Below are 13727 nucleotides of genomic sequence, written 5' to 3' on the forward strand. Positions count from 1 at the left end.
ACCTGGGGAGAGTGTATCATCCTCAGGGCCATCTGATGCCTGCGTGCTGGTTAGCCCAGTGTGAAAGGGACATGGGCTATCCTGGGACAAATTAGTGAGAATAAGCACCCATCTCCTCTGGAATGCCTGGTGTTGAGTGTGAAAGGACGCAGAGAACCAGTTAACTGTGGTCCAATGTGAACGGCAAAAATGGCTTCTTCAATCGGTTCGTTGAACAGACAATTTATTGGTTAGCCAGTGTGAAAGAAGCTATAGAGTCATCACAACTCTATGATCTCCGCCACATCTTTCATGGTGGAAAATATCTGTGTGAACATCAAATGAGGACACAGAGTTTGTTCTATTGCCACTATATCAAATACCTTTTCATTATACTCTGAAATAATTGCTCTTTGGATATTATACCAGATGAATTCCATGACAAGGCCAAAAGGGAACAAAAATTATTGAAAGAATAAATATTAAAAAGGAACATTTGTAGTAATGTAGAATACATGGAGGAGAAGGGAAGAGAGTGATGATTAAGAGAATGGCTGAAATGTTACTCATAGTCAGAGACACATGTGGAATGTTCCAGAATAGGCCAGGTGGGCAGAAGAGGCTGTTTCTGTGTTGCAGGTTTTTCTCCCCAGTGTTTAAAATTTCAGCAGAAAGAACTGTGTAGATTTTCATCTGGAATTGTGTAGTAAGAAGGACTCACTGAATGGGTGGTGCATGGGGCACCAATGCAAGTGCTGGACATGGATCTGCTGCAATAAAATCCTTTTGTGCTCAAAGCCCAAGCCAATTCCTCCACAAATGTTGAGTGGTTGAAGTATTTCTGTTAGGTCACATGGTTACGCAGGTAGTTTTAAGGTGCCACTTAGAGAAAATGAGGTCCACAAAGGTTGTTTCAGGTAATCAGGTGAAAATCATTATCAGGCAGGTGTTGGGTTGGGGGAACAAGAATGAGGCCATGATAAGGCCAGGATACGTAAGTGGTGAGCCCAAGGCTGGACCCACACAAAGGGCAAGTTTCTAACTTAAAGATAAACCACCACCAACAATTTGCAATGAAAAGTACAATTGTTGTAATGTATTTGGGATTGTTAATGCATGTGTCCCTTTCTGTAATGAAAAGCAGGCCTCACATTTAGGATGAAGGCTTGTTTCTGCATGTCCAACTCACAGTGTCTGTAAACTGTGTGGGCACAATTGAATTTTCCGAAAAGAGGACTCAGACATGCGTATCCTGCTGCTGAATGCCACTGCACATATCTGGTCACTTTGAGGTATCAGTACCTCAAACACATGGAGAATGTGCTATTAATGTGGGAAATGTCATTAAATATGCAGTGATTACATTCATAAGTAATTTTCAGATCGTTCAGGTAATTTTCCATCTTGGAGTATGCATCACATGATCATATTTCCAGCCCAAACTTATTTTGACTTGGCTGAATTGCTGAAACACAATCAGATATACCTGGTTGTTTTCAAAAGCCACATCAAAGCAACATTTTTCTGCAAAGATTACAAACAGATTTTTTCAAATTGCATTGTCCTTAAAGGCATAACTATTCATACACATGTCTGTTGGCTCTTCACAAGCAGCCTTGATATTGGTATCTGACAGCTTAATCACTCTTGGTAGCAAGGGGACATGAGCAGGTTTTGAACAACACCCAGTTTTATGCTGGTGTCAATTCAAATTCTCATTAGTCAAGTCTCGAAATTAATTCTCTGCTAAATCAGAAAGCTAAACTTTTTTTACACCGTTTATGTAAATTAAATGTTTTTAATATACAAAAAATATTATTTTTCTGTCGTCAAATTTCACCCTTACCTTCCAGAGTGGCCATTCAACAGAACAGCCTGTGTACAGATATTGCCGCGTTTAGACTAAATACTGAACACAGGTCAACATCACCAGTTATGTCGTATTCATTAGCCCATTGTGGCGGACCACCTGCAGTTCAGTTTAGACTGCAGGCAGTCCGCAATAATGTCTAGGGGTGCAGCAGGTAAAATTTCGGAATGGGAATGAGTCACTCATTTTAACCATATAACCATATAACAATTACAGCACGGAAACAGGCCAATTTGGCCCTTCTAGTCCGCACTGATTCGTACCCTCCTCTAATCCCACTTACCAGCACTCTGCCCATATCCCTCCATCCCACTCCCATCCATATACTCATCCAACTCTTTCTTAAATGACAAAATTGGCCCTGCCTCCTCCTTTCCCAGAAGCCCATTCCACACAGTAACCACTCTCTGAGTAAAGAAGTTCCCCCCTCATGTTACTCTTAAACCTTTGCACGTCAACTCTCAACCCATGACCTCTTGTATCCATCTCTCCTACTCTCAATAGGAAAAGCCTTTCCACATCAACTCTATCTATCCCTCTCATTATCTTAAACACCTCTATCAAATCCCCTCTCAGCTTTCTACATTCCAAGGAATAAAGACCTAATTTTCTCAATCTCTCCTTGTATTCCAGATGCTGAAACCCAGGCAACATTTTTGTAAATCTTCTCTGCACTCTCTCTATCTTGTTAATATCCTTCCTATAAATTGATGACCAGAACTGCACACAATACTCTAAATTTAGCCTCACCAATGCCTTGTACAGTTTCATCATTATTTCCCAACTCTATGCACTGATTATATAGGCAAGCATACTAAAGGCCTTCTTCACCACCCTATCCACATACGCTCCTACCTTCAGGGAACAATGCACCATTATTCTTAGATTTTTCTGCTCCACTGCATTCTTCAATGCCCTCCCATTTGCCACATATGTCTTGCTTTGATTATCCTTTCCAAAATGAAGCACCTCACACTTATCAGTATTAAACTCCATCTGCCATCTTTCTGCCCACTCCTCTAAGCAGTTTAAATCCCTCTGCAATCTTTGAAAACCCTCTTCACCACTCACAATTCCCCCTATTTTAGTATCATCTACTTATTTACTAATCCAATTTATCGCCCCATCCTCCAGATCATTAATATATATGATGAACAGCAATGGTCCCAATACCGAACCCTGAGGTACACCACTTGTCATCGGCCTCCATCCTGACAAATAATTATCTCTGGCACCTTCCTTCCAGCCACTTTTGAATCCATTTGACTATCTCCAAATTAATACCCAAGGACTTAGCCTTCCTAACTAACCTCCCATGCGGAATCTTATCAAAGGCCTTACTGAAGTCCATATAGACAACATCCACTGCTCTATCCTCATCAATATTCCTAGTCACCTCTTTAAAAAATTCAACAAGATTGTTCAGACACGACCTCCCACGCACAAATTCGTGTTGAGTGTCCCTGATCAGACCCTGTCCCTCCATATACATATATATACTATCTCTAAGAACGCTTTCCATCAATTTACCTACCACAGACGTCAAACTTACAGGCCGATAATTGCTAGGCTTGCTCCTCGAACCCTTTTTAAACAAAAGAAACACATACGCAACACGCCAATCCTCCGGCATTATATCTGTCTCTAATGACATTTGAAAAGTCACTGCCAGAGCCTCCGCTATTTCCTCATTAAGTTCTCTCAAGGTCCTGGGGAAAATCCTGTCAGGAGCTGGAGACTTATCCACCTTTATATGTTTCAAAAGCTCCAGTACTACCTCTTTCTTAATCACTATAGTCTCCATATTTACCCCCTTTGCTTCCTTTACCCTGCACAGTTCAATATCCTTCTCCTCAGTAAATACTGAGGAAAAAAAATTGTTCAAGACCTCCCCCATCTCTTTTGTCCTTTCTGATTCTCCACTGGACCAATTTTGTCTCTCAGTTTCCATTTGCTATTTACATATTTGTAGAAACCCTTTGGATTTATTTTCACCCTGCTTGCTATAGCCACTTTTTTTTAGCTTTTCTAATTTCTTTCTTAAGATTCTTTTTACATTCAATATAGTACCCAAACATCTCCTTTTTCCCTGTTTTCTTATATGTATTGTAGTACTTCGTTCTACAAATTTGGGAATAATTTCCCGGAACGCAGCAGCTGTGTAAAAAACATAATAGAGTTCATTTCTAAGACATTTTCTGTTCTTTTCATAACATTGTTCTCAATTGGTCTGTAATATTACTGAAAGACTTCTTTATACATTTTTTTTAAAATCTGAGTATCTTACCACAAATTCCTAATCAAGGCTTAGTTATCTTGTACATTAACTTTTCCACATTTTTCATAAAAATCTGATCAGATAGTTGCCCTAAACAGAATTATTTATTTTTTATTGTATTTTCTCTCATTTTATCCATTTTTATTTTTCTTTCGATCTCTGCAATGATCATTCTCCTTCCTGCATCTATAATGCCAGCCACATATTAGCATGTACCCCACTGATGTGTCCCATATTCATTAATTGCATCTTTTAAAGCATGTAAAATATTTCATTTTACTTTAGCAACAAGAAATATATAGCTGAAAGTTTTAGAAAACTAGAAATACATAGCACTACGTGATTGATGTAGTGGTTAGCGCAATGCCGTTACAGTGCCAGCCATCGGGATCAAGATTTAAATCCCACACTGTCTCTAAGAAGTTTGTACATTCTCCCCGTGTCTGCGTGGGTTTTCCCCGGGGGCTCTGGTTTCCTCCCTCTGTTCAAAATGTACCAAGTGTTGTAGGCCAATTGGGTGTAATTGGGAAGCACGGACTTGTGGATCCAAATGGCCTGTTACTATGCTGTATGTCTAATTTTAAAACTTTTAAATTTACTTGTATTTCAGCCATTTTTTTCTAGCTGAATAACTTCCTCACACCTTTGAAATATTATTTTAGTCTTCCTCATCCTGGTCTCCCAGATTCCTCTGCACATCAGTAATTTGAAAAGTTTTACCATTAACTATATGCATTCCCTTACATTTGACATCCCAGAGTGCAACACCTCACATTTACCATATAACAATTACAGTACAGAAACAGGCCATCTCAGCTCCTCTGATCTAAGTGATCTCTTCTAGTCCCACCTACCTGCACTTTTCCCATAACCCTCCAATCTCGTCTCATCCATGCACCTATCCAACTTTTCCTTAAATGACAAAATTGACTTTGCTGTGACCACCTCTTCTGGAAGGTCATTCCACTCAGCCACCACTCTCTGAGTGAAGAATCTCTCTCTCACGTTACTTCTAAACATACGCCCCCTAACTCTTAACTCGTGACCTCTTATTTGAATCTCACCAAGGGAAAGAGCCTATTCACATCTACTCTATCTATCCCTCTCATAATTTGAAATACCTCTATCAAATCCCCCCCTCAACCTTCTATGCTCCAATGAATAAAGACCTGATGCTTTCCCTAGCTTGGCTGTCCCTCGCAACAGTACTCAAGTAGTAAACTCCATCTCCCATTTCTTTGCCCATGTCAGAAGCTGATTTATATCTTGTTGTATTCTTTGATAACCTTCTACACCAGCCATTCTCAATGGGGGCCATACAGCACCTCTACCCCCTCCCCCCACCCTGGGCCAACATCACATTTAAGGGGGTCCACAGGCAAAATCATCAAATGTTTTTTTATGTTTTTTAGGTAGTGGGTAGGAGAGAAGTATGGAAGAAACTAACTAAACATGACTGCTTCATAGGGAAGGGAGCCCATAAACTTTGAGTAGAGTCCTCAGGGGGCCATAGCTAATAAAAAGTTGAGGATGGCTGTCTACACTGACCAATCTGCAAACTTACTAACCCACCACCTAGTTTTTCCTCCATTGTATATCACAAACAACAGGGGTCCCTGTAGAATAGAAACATAGAAAATAGGTGCAGGATTAGGCCATTTGACCCTTCAAGCCTACATCGCCATTCATTTTGATCATGGCTGATCACCTACTTTGCACCTAGTACCTCCCTCTCTCCATACCCCCTGATTCCCTTAGCCAGAATCTTAAATATAGATAAAGAACTGGCTTCAACACTTCCTGAGGCAAAGAATTCCACAGATTCACCACTCGCTGAGAGAAAAAAAGATTCTCATCTCAATCCAAAAAGACTTCCCCTTATCCTTAAATTCTGAACCCTGGTTCTAGTTTTCCCCAACATTGGGAACAACCTTCCTGCATCCAGCCTGTCCAGTCCCTTAAGAATTTTATACATTTCTATAAGATCCCCCTCAATCTTCTAAATACCAGCGAGTCTAAGCCTAGTCAATCCAGGCTTTCTTCATATGAAAGTCCTGCCATCCCTGGTATCAATCTAGTGAACCTTCTTTGTACTCCCTCTATGGCAAGGATGTCTTTCCTCAGATAAGACCAAAACTGTACACATAGTCCAGGTGTGGTCTCACCAAGGCCCTGTATAGCTGCAGTAGAACCTCTTTGCACCTGTTCTTGAATCCTCTTGCTATGAATGATAATATACCATTCGCTTTCTTCACTGGTTGCCGTACCTGCATGCCCACTCTCAATGACTGGCACACAGTGACACCCAGGTCTCATTGCATCTTCCTTTTCCTAATCGGACACCATTTAGGTAATAGTTTTCTCTCCTGTTATTGCCTCCAAAGTGGATAATCTCACATTTATCCACATTATATTGCATCTGCCATGCATTAGCCCACTCATCCAATTTATCCAAGTCATCCTGCATCCTCTTAGCATCCTCTACACAGCTAACCCTACCATCCAGCTTCATGTCATCTGCAAACTTGGAGATGCTGCTTTCTATTCCCTCATCTAAGTCATTGATATATATTGTAAATAACTGTGGTCCCAGCACTGAGCCTTGCAGTACCCCACTAGTCACTGCCTGCCATTCTGAAAAGAACCCATTTATTCCTTCTCTTTGCTTCCTGTCTGTCAACCAATTCTCTATCCACTTCAATACCATAGCTCCTATACCTAGTGCTTTAAGTTTGTACACTAATATCCTGTGCGGGACCTTATCAAAAGCCTTCTGAAAGTCCAGATATAACCACATCCACTGGTTCTCCCTTATCCACTCTGTTAATTACATCCTCAAAAAATACTATTAGATTCGTCAGACATGATTTCCCCTTCATAAAATGATTCTGACTCTGTCCGATGATATCATTACTTTCCAAATGTACAGCAATCACATCTTTAATAACTGACTCAAGCATTTTCCCCACTACTGATGTCAGGCAAACTGGTCTATAATTTCCTATTTTCTCTCTCCCTCCCTTCTTAAAAAGTGGGTTAAGTTAGCCACCCTCCAATCCTCAGGAACTAATTCAAAATTTAAAGAGTTTTGAAAAATTATCACTAATGCAACCATTCTTTTTTTGGCTACTTCCTTAAGCACTCTGGGATGCAGACTATCCTGCCCTGAGGCTTTATCTGGTTTTAATCCCTTAAACTTACCTAACACAACCTCTCAACTTACATTTATTTCTTTCAGTCCTTCAATCACATTAGATCCTCAGTCCCCTACAATTTCCTGAAGATTATTTATGTTTTCCTTAGTGAAGAGAGAACTAAAGTAGTTATTCAATTGGTTTGCCATGTCCTTGTTCCCCATGATTGATTCATCTGTTTCTGATTGTAATGGACCCACATTTGTCCTAACTAATCTCTTTCCCTTTACATATCTATAAAAGCTTTTACAGTCATTTCTTATGTTCCCTGCAATCTTTCTCTCATAATCCCTTTTACCTTTACTAATTAATCCTTTTCTCCTCCTCTGTTGAACTGAATTTCTCCCAGTCCTCAGGAATACTATTTTTTCTGGCTAGTTTATATGCAGCTTCTTTGGATTTGATACTTTCCCTGATTTCGCTTGTTAGCCACAGATGCATTTCCTTCCTTGATTTTTTTTTCCAAATTGGAATGTACAATTGTTGTATTTCATCCAAGCTATCTTTAAATGATTGCCATTACATTTCTACCATTAGTCCTTTAAGTATCATTTGCCAAACTATCTTAGCCAATTCACATCTCATATCATCAAAGTTACCCTTCTTAAAGTTCAGAACCTTTGTATTTGAATTAACTCTGTCACTCTCCATCTTAATGAAGAATTCCACCATATTGTGATCACTCTTACCCAAGGGGCTTTGCACAACAAGATTACTAACTAACCCTTCCCCATTACTCAATACCCAGTCTAGAATGGTCTTCTCCTTCGGTTCCTCGACATGCTGGTTTAGAAAACAATCCCGCATACATTCTAAGAAATGCTCTTCCTTGTTACCCTTACCAATTTGGTTCACCCATTCTACATGTAGATTAAAGTCAACCATTATAACTGGTACACCTTTGTTGCACGCATTTCCAGTTTCCTGTTTAATGCTATCCCTAACCTCACTGCTACTGTTAGGTGGTCTGTACACAACTTCCACTAGCACCTTTTGCCTGTTAGTGTTTCACATCTCTACCCATATCGATTCCACATCCTCCAAGCTAATGTCCTTCCTTTCTATTGCATTTACCTCCTCTCTAACCAACAATGCTACCCTATTTCCTTTTCCTTTCTGTCTATCCCTACTGAACATCAAATATTCCTGAATTTTGAGCTCCCAGTCTCAGTCCCCTTGAAGCCATGTCTCTGTGACCCTGACTCTATCATAGTCATTAATAGCTAACTCCACATTCAATTCATCCACCTTATTATTAATGCTCCTTCAGGCTTGCTTTTGCCACCCTCTTATCCCTTTTACCATTATGTTGAAAAGTGGCCCTTTCTGCTGGTCACAGGCCTCCAGCCTAAATAACAACCTTCTATCACTATCTTCTGTCTTCCATGAGCCAGCAAAGTTTGAACCCAAGCTCTCAACTCACCATGGATCCTAAACATCTGCACCATCTGAATTAGCCTATCATGAGGGATCTTGTCAAATACTTTACTGAAGTCCATGTGTACATTATCAACCCTAACCTCATCTACCATCTTTGTCACCTGCTCAAAAACTCATTGAAATTGGTAAGACATGACCTGTCCCTCACAAAGCCATTTTGGTTAGAAATATGATAATGTGATGTAATGTTTTTGCATGATCCATGATAGAAAATTAGCTGACCATGACTTTCCAAATAAACATAAATCCTACCCTAAGTATTTTTTTATAATAGTTGTCCTACTACGTCTGACATTTACTGGAGAAAACGTACAACATAAACTATTCTCCAGTCTTCTAGAACCTCTCCTGTTGCTGGTGAGGATGCAACAATCTTTGGCAAAGCCCCACCAATCTCTTCAGTTGCCCCTTTCAATAACCAGGAATATATCCCATCAGGCCCAGGGAACTTGACTATCTAATGCTCCTCAAATGATCCAACTCCACCTCTTTGAAGAAACAACATGCTACCAAGGAACCCCACCCCCACCCCCAACTTCCACTATCTTTTACTCTTCCTAGTCATTCACCCCATCTTTTCACTTCACTCTTATTTCAGCAACAATCAACCTTCAATTACACTGCAATTTTTCATGTTCCCATTTATCTATCCACCCCAATTATTGTAACCTCACTGGAAATATAAGAGGAGGAAGAAGAAAGTAAGAACTGGAAGGAGACTTCTCAGTGAAGCATCATCTCTACCAAGGACTAATATAACCATATATAGCACAGAACAGGCCAGTTTGGCCCTACTAGTCCACATTCTGCAGCTTCAAAGCAGGATTGGAAATGTATTTCCAGTGACTGTGTAAACCATGATTGTCATTATTTTTGGGGATATCGGCAACATTTTAGAAGCTCAGCACTCCAACACTTTCTGATGCTTACATGGTACCTCTACGTTGGAAATCATTTCCTTTTGCCTTGGCAGAAAGCAACAAGAACATAATGGTTCACCAGGTATGAAGACTTCCAAAAAGTACAAGATTCCATTGACAAAACTCAAATTATTTTCATGGTGCCATAGATTTTATTTTGCATACTTTCTTTTTGCTGGAGGTGAGCTCTACGAGCAAGGCCAGTCTGTATTCCCCCACATTAAACTTCTTCCGAAATTGGCTGCTCCTCAAGCACTGTGATTTGCCTGGTGATAGTGCTTCCACTTTTGGGTTGCCTGGGACAGAATCAAGTCAGGATTGTGTCGACTTCAGAAAGAATTTACAGATACTGTCTTTAATCTTCTATGGCAAGTTATTGCCAAAACTGTTGCAAATGGTATGCCCTGTAGCCCTGGTAAGGGATCATTCAATCAGAAGTAATTCTCCTAGTGACTCCCTGATCCTGAAACATCAATACTTCAAAAGCTTTAATTCCCTGACTCTGCAATCCAGAGCACAATGTCCAGGTATCAGATGCTTTTGTTCGTTCTCTGTTATTATGCGCTCAACAGACAATCAAGCAGTGGCTATAGAAAGAAAGGGCTAATTTTTCTTGGCTCCACTTTAAAACCAAGTTTAATAGCATAGCATCTCTGCACAGAGAACTATCCTGTCACCTGCAGATACAAGCAGATCCTTGTGACTCAAACACATCCAGTGAGATGGAGATGGTGGAGAGCTTCAAGTTCTTAGGAGTATATATATCCAAGAAGCTGGGCTGGTCAACCACAATTACACCAGAGATTCAACTTCCATAGAAACATGAGGAAATTCATCATGTCTCTGAGGTGTCTTACATTTTTTACAGGTCCAGCATGCTAAATATCCTGTTTGGATGCATTACAGCCTGCTATAGGAATTTTTCTGTCCAAGATCACAAGAAAGTGCAGAATGGTTAATGTAGTTCAAACCATCACATATATCAACCCCAACTCCACTCCATCAACTCCATCTATGCATCCTGATGTGTCAGGAGTGCTGCCATCACTTTAAAGGATATATCCCACCACTGTCGTACTCTCTTTTCCACCCTTCCATCAGGCCGAAGAGATGCTTGAGAACATCATCCTTCCGACTCAAGGACTGTTTCTTTCCTACTATTATCAGATGCTTTAATAGACACTGGCAAAAATTCCCTGCATTATGTTTTTGTACTTTCTCCATGCCCTGCTCCATTTGACTGCTTTCCTACACTTATTTATCTATGTATTTATTTATTTGCTCGACCTGGATAGCATGCAAGACAAAGTTTCTTACTGTACTTCGGTGCATATGACAATTCAACAATTCTTGGATTGATTGCATGCATCCTCCTAGAGAAGCCTTGCAGTGTGCAGTTGAGATACTCTCTAAATCTGCACAAATGAAGGAAAGGAAGGAACAAGGAAGAAGATTAAGAAGAGGAAGGAAAGATAACACGTCTGGGATTCCTTTCAAACCGCCTCTCCATGACTAATATATCATTCCACAATCTCAGTATCCCTTTTTATTACTACTTCTGTCTCCCCTCTGAATATTGAGGAGTTTGCCGGCTGGTAAAGGCTCTAAAATGAAACCTCTTTCAAAGAGGATCCCTTGAAATCAATGGAAGCTCAGATCCAGTGCAATGTCTGACCTGCTACAGTCTCTGAGAAGTCATTTACAGCAAAACTAATCCTTGATGCTGGATTGCAAATGAATTCCAGTGACCAGGCAGATTGACAGGTTGGCTGTCCCTCATCATTCAAATGGACCTTTCCATTTGAAAGCATCTTTGAAAAAGTTTGAGACTCACCTCCCTTCCACTGGACAAGTATCCAAATGGAGCTGATGACAATGCTCAGTAATGTCTGGTCCACAGAAAATGCAAGGGTGAAAGTAAAAAGAAATTTGGAGGGCATTCTTGAAAAAAGCACGGGCAAATAAAATAGAAGAAAACCCCTACAATGAGGAAAGATTAAACCTATTAGGGAGCAAAATAACCTGAGTGGAGTGACTAAGGACACAGGAATATATACCTCTAACTCAATACATAGCATCTCCATCACAAAATAAAGGAACAATATAAACATCAATATCAAGGAGATATAGTGGAGTATAAAAACATAAGCATAAGAAGCAGGATTAGGTCATTCAACTCATGCCTAAGTCCTCATTCAATTTTTAAAAATATTTCCAGTCTAGTAGAAGCAGATTTTGACCATTGAATCTGTGCTGCCCCGTTTCACCCAATTAACCTACCATTCCTGTATATATTTGGAGGGTCGGAGGAAACCAGAGCACCTGTGGAAAACCATGCAGGTCACAGGGACAGTGACGCCACTAAGGTTGGTATCGCCTAGTGTGGTAACTCATGGTTTCACCCCTCCCTCCATGAACCAAGTGTACAAATGTACCAAGTGTGTTTTCCTTGTATGTCCGGGGTGGTGGTGGTGGCACTGATTTGGGGGATGTGGGGGTGGTGGGGGAGTGGCTCTGACTTGAGTGCCTAGAAGGTTCAAAAAGTAAATTAGCATAGAGTTTTAGCCTTGTAGGTATATTGTTGTTATATCTAACTACAGGGATATTTTTATAAAAAAATAATACCCTGTACATTTCCGTTGAAACACTGCACAAAAATTTTATAGGCAGTCATCCATTGCAGTCCACACCCCCTGTGCCCCCTCATGATGCAAGTGCACAGGCAGAATGTACAAGCTCCTTCCAGGCCACGCTGGTTTCGAACCTGGATCGATGGCACCGTAATAGCATTGCACTCAGCACTAGGCTAACCATGCTGGCCCATTGTAGGTGACGTTTTAATTCAATGACACCCTCTTGTACTAACCCCATATTTCTCAATTAATTCAATAAGAGCATTCACAGCAGAGTAATGCATAGGTTTTTTACCTAATGGGTGAAAAAAAATCATGTCTAGAAGGGCTGACTTCTCACTTTGAGACTTTGGTTTCCGAGCTCTGAACATGCCATCCAGCAGAAACTTTATTACTACAACTATCCTGTTAACCCCCTTAATAATTTGTATCTTGTAACAATATTACCACTCTTGCTTCTAAGCCCTGGAGAGTACAGTGGTCCTGTGTACTTAGTTTAATCCCAAAACAATTCACACATCCCAGAGTACACTTTCAGTGTACTCTCTATCACAGATGTATTCATCCTTAGGTAGGGAAAGCATATCTGCATACAATATTCCAGGTAGAATCTTTATAGGGCCCTGTATAATTGCAATGAAACATCTTCATTCTTGTACTAAAAGAATAAAGTAATGGCCATTATATTTTCTTTATCTTCCTAATTGTTTGTGATACCTGCACACCAATTTTCAGTAGTTTAGGTGCAAGGATTCCCAGGTCCCTCTGAACACCAACACTTCTCCTTTGTTCACCAAATGTATTTGTTTGCTTGTTCTTTATCTTCCATTCTGACATGTCCTCATCCATTTACTTAAACTACACATATATCCCTTAGATCAGTGGTTATCAATCTTTATCTTTCCACTCACATGCCACTTTAAGTATTCCCTATGGCATAGGTGCTCTGTGATTAGTAAGGGACTGCTTACGATGGTATGTAGGTGGAAAGAAAAAGTTTGAAAAACACTGTTTTAATTATCCCTAATTGACTCGTTATGTGCACTGTTTCTGAACGCCAGAGGTAATGGACCAATGACAATTTTTCTCAAGCAAAATATTTCAGTAATAAATGGGTCAAGAGCAGTGATTCTCCACCTTCCTTTCCCACTCACATACCACCTTAAGCAATCCTTTACTAATCACAGAGCACCGATGGCATAGGGATTATTTAAATGTGGTATATGAATGGAAAGAAAAAGGTTGAGAATCACTGCCTTAGATCATCTTTGCATCCCCCTCACAACTCACACTGCTACCTCACTGTGTATCATCAGTTATCTTAGAAGTATGCACGTTAAACAATGGCAGAGAAGATTCATAGTTAAGGGTCGAAATTTTTAAGTGGGTAAAATATCTGATAAGATTCATTTG

General features: G+C 40.1%; 1 protein-coding gene across 1 annotated transcript in view; it reads left to right on the forward strand.

The window, feature by feature from the left end:
* Nucleotides 1-13727, forward strand: part of LOC138757273 (sodium channel protein type 4 subunit alpha-like) — a 234419-nt gene that overhangs the window by 95052 nt on the left and 125640 nt on the right. The window lies entirely within an intron of this gene.

The sequence above is a fragment of the Narcine bancroftii genome, chromosome 3, assembly GCF_036971445.1.
Source record: "Narcine bancroftii isolate sNarBan1 chromosome 3, sNarBan1.hap1, whole genome shotgun sequence".
NCBI classification, from domain to species: Eukaryota; Metazoa; Chordata; class Chondrichthyes; order Torpediniformes; family Narcinidae; genus Narcine; species Narcine bancroftii.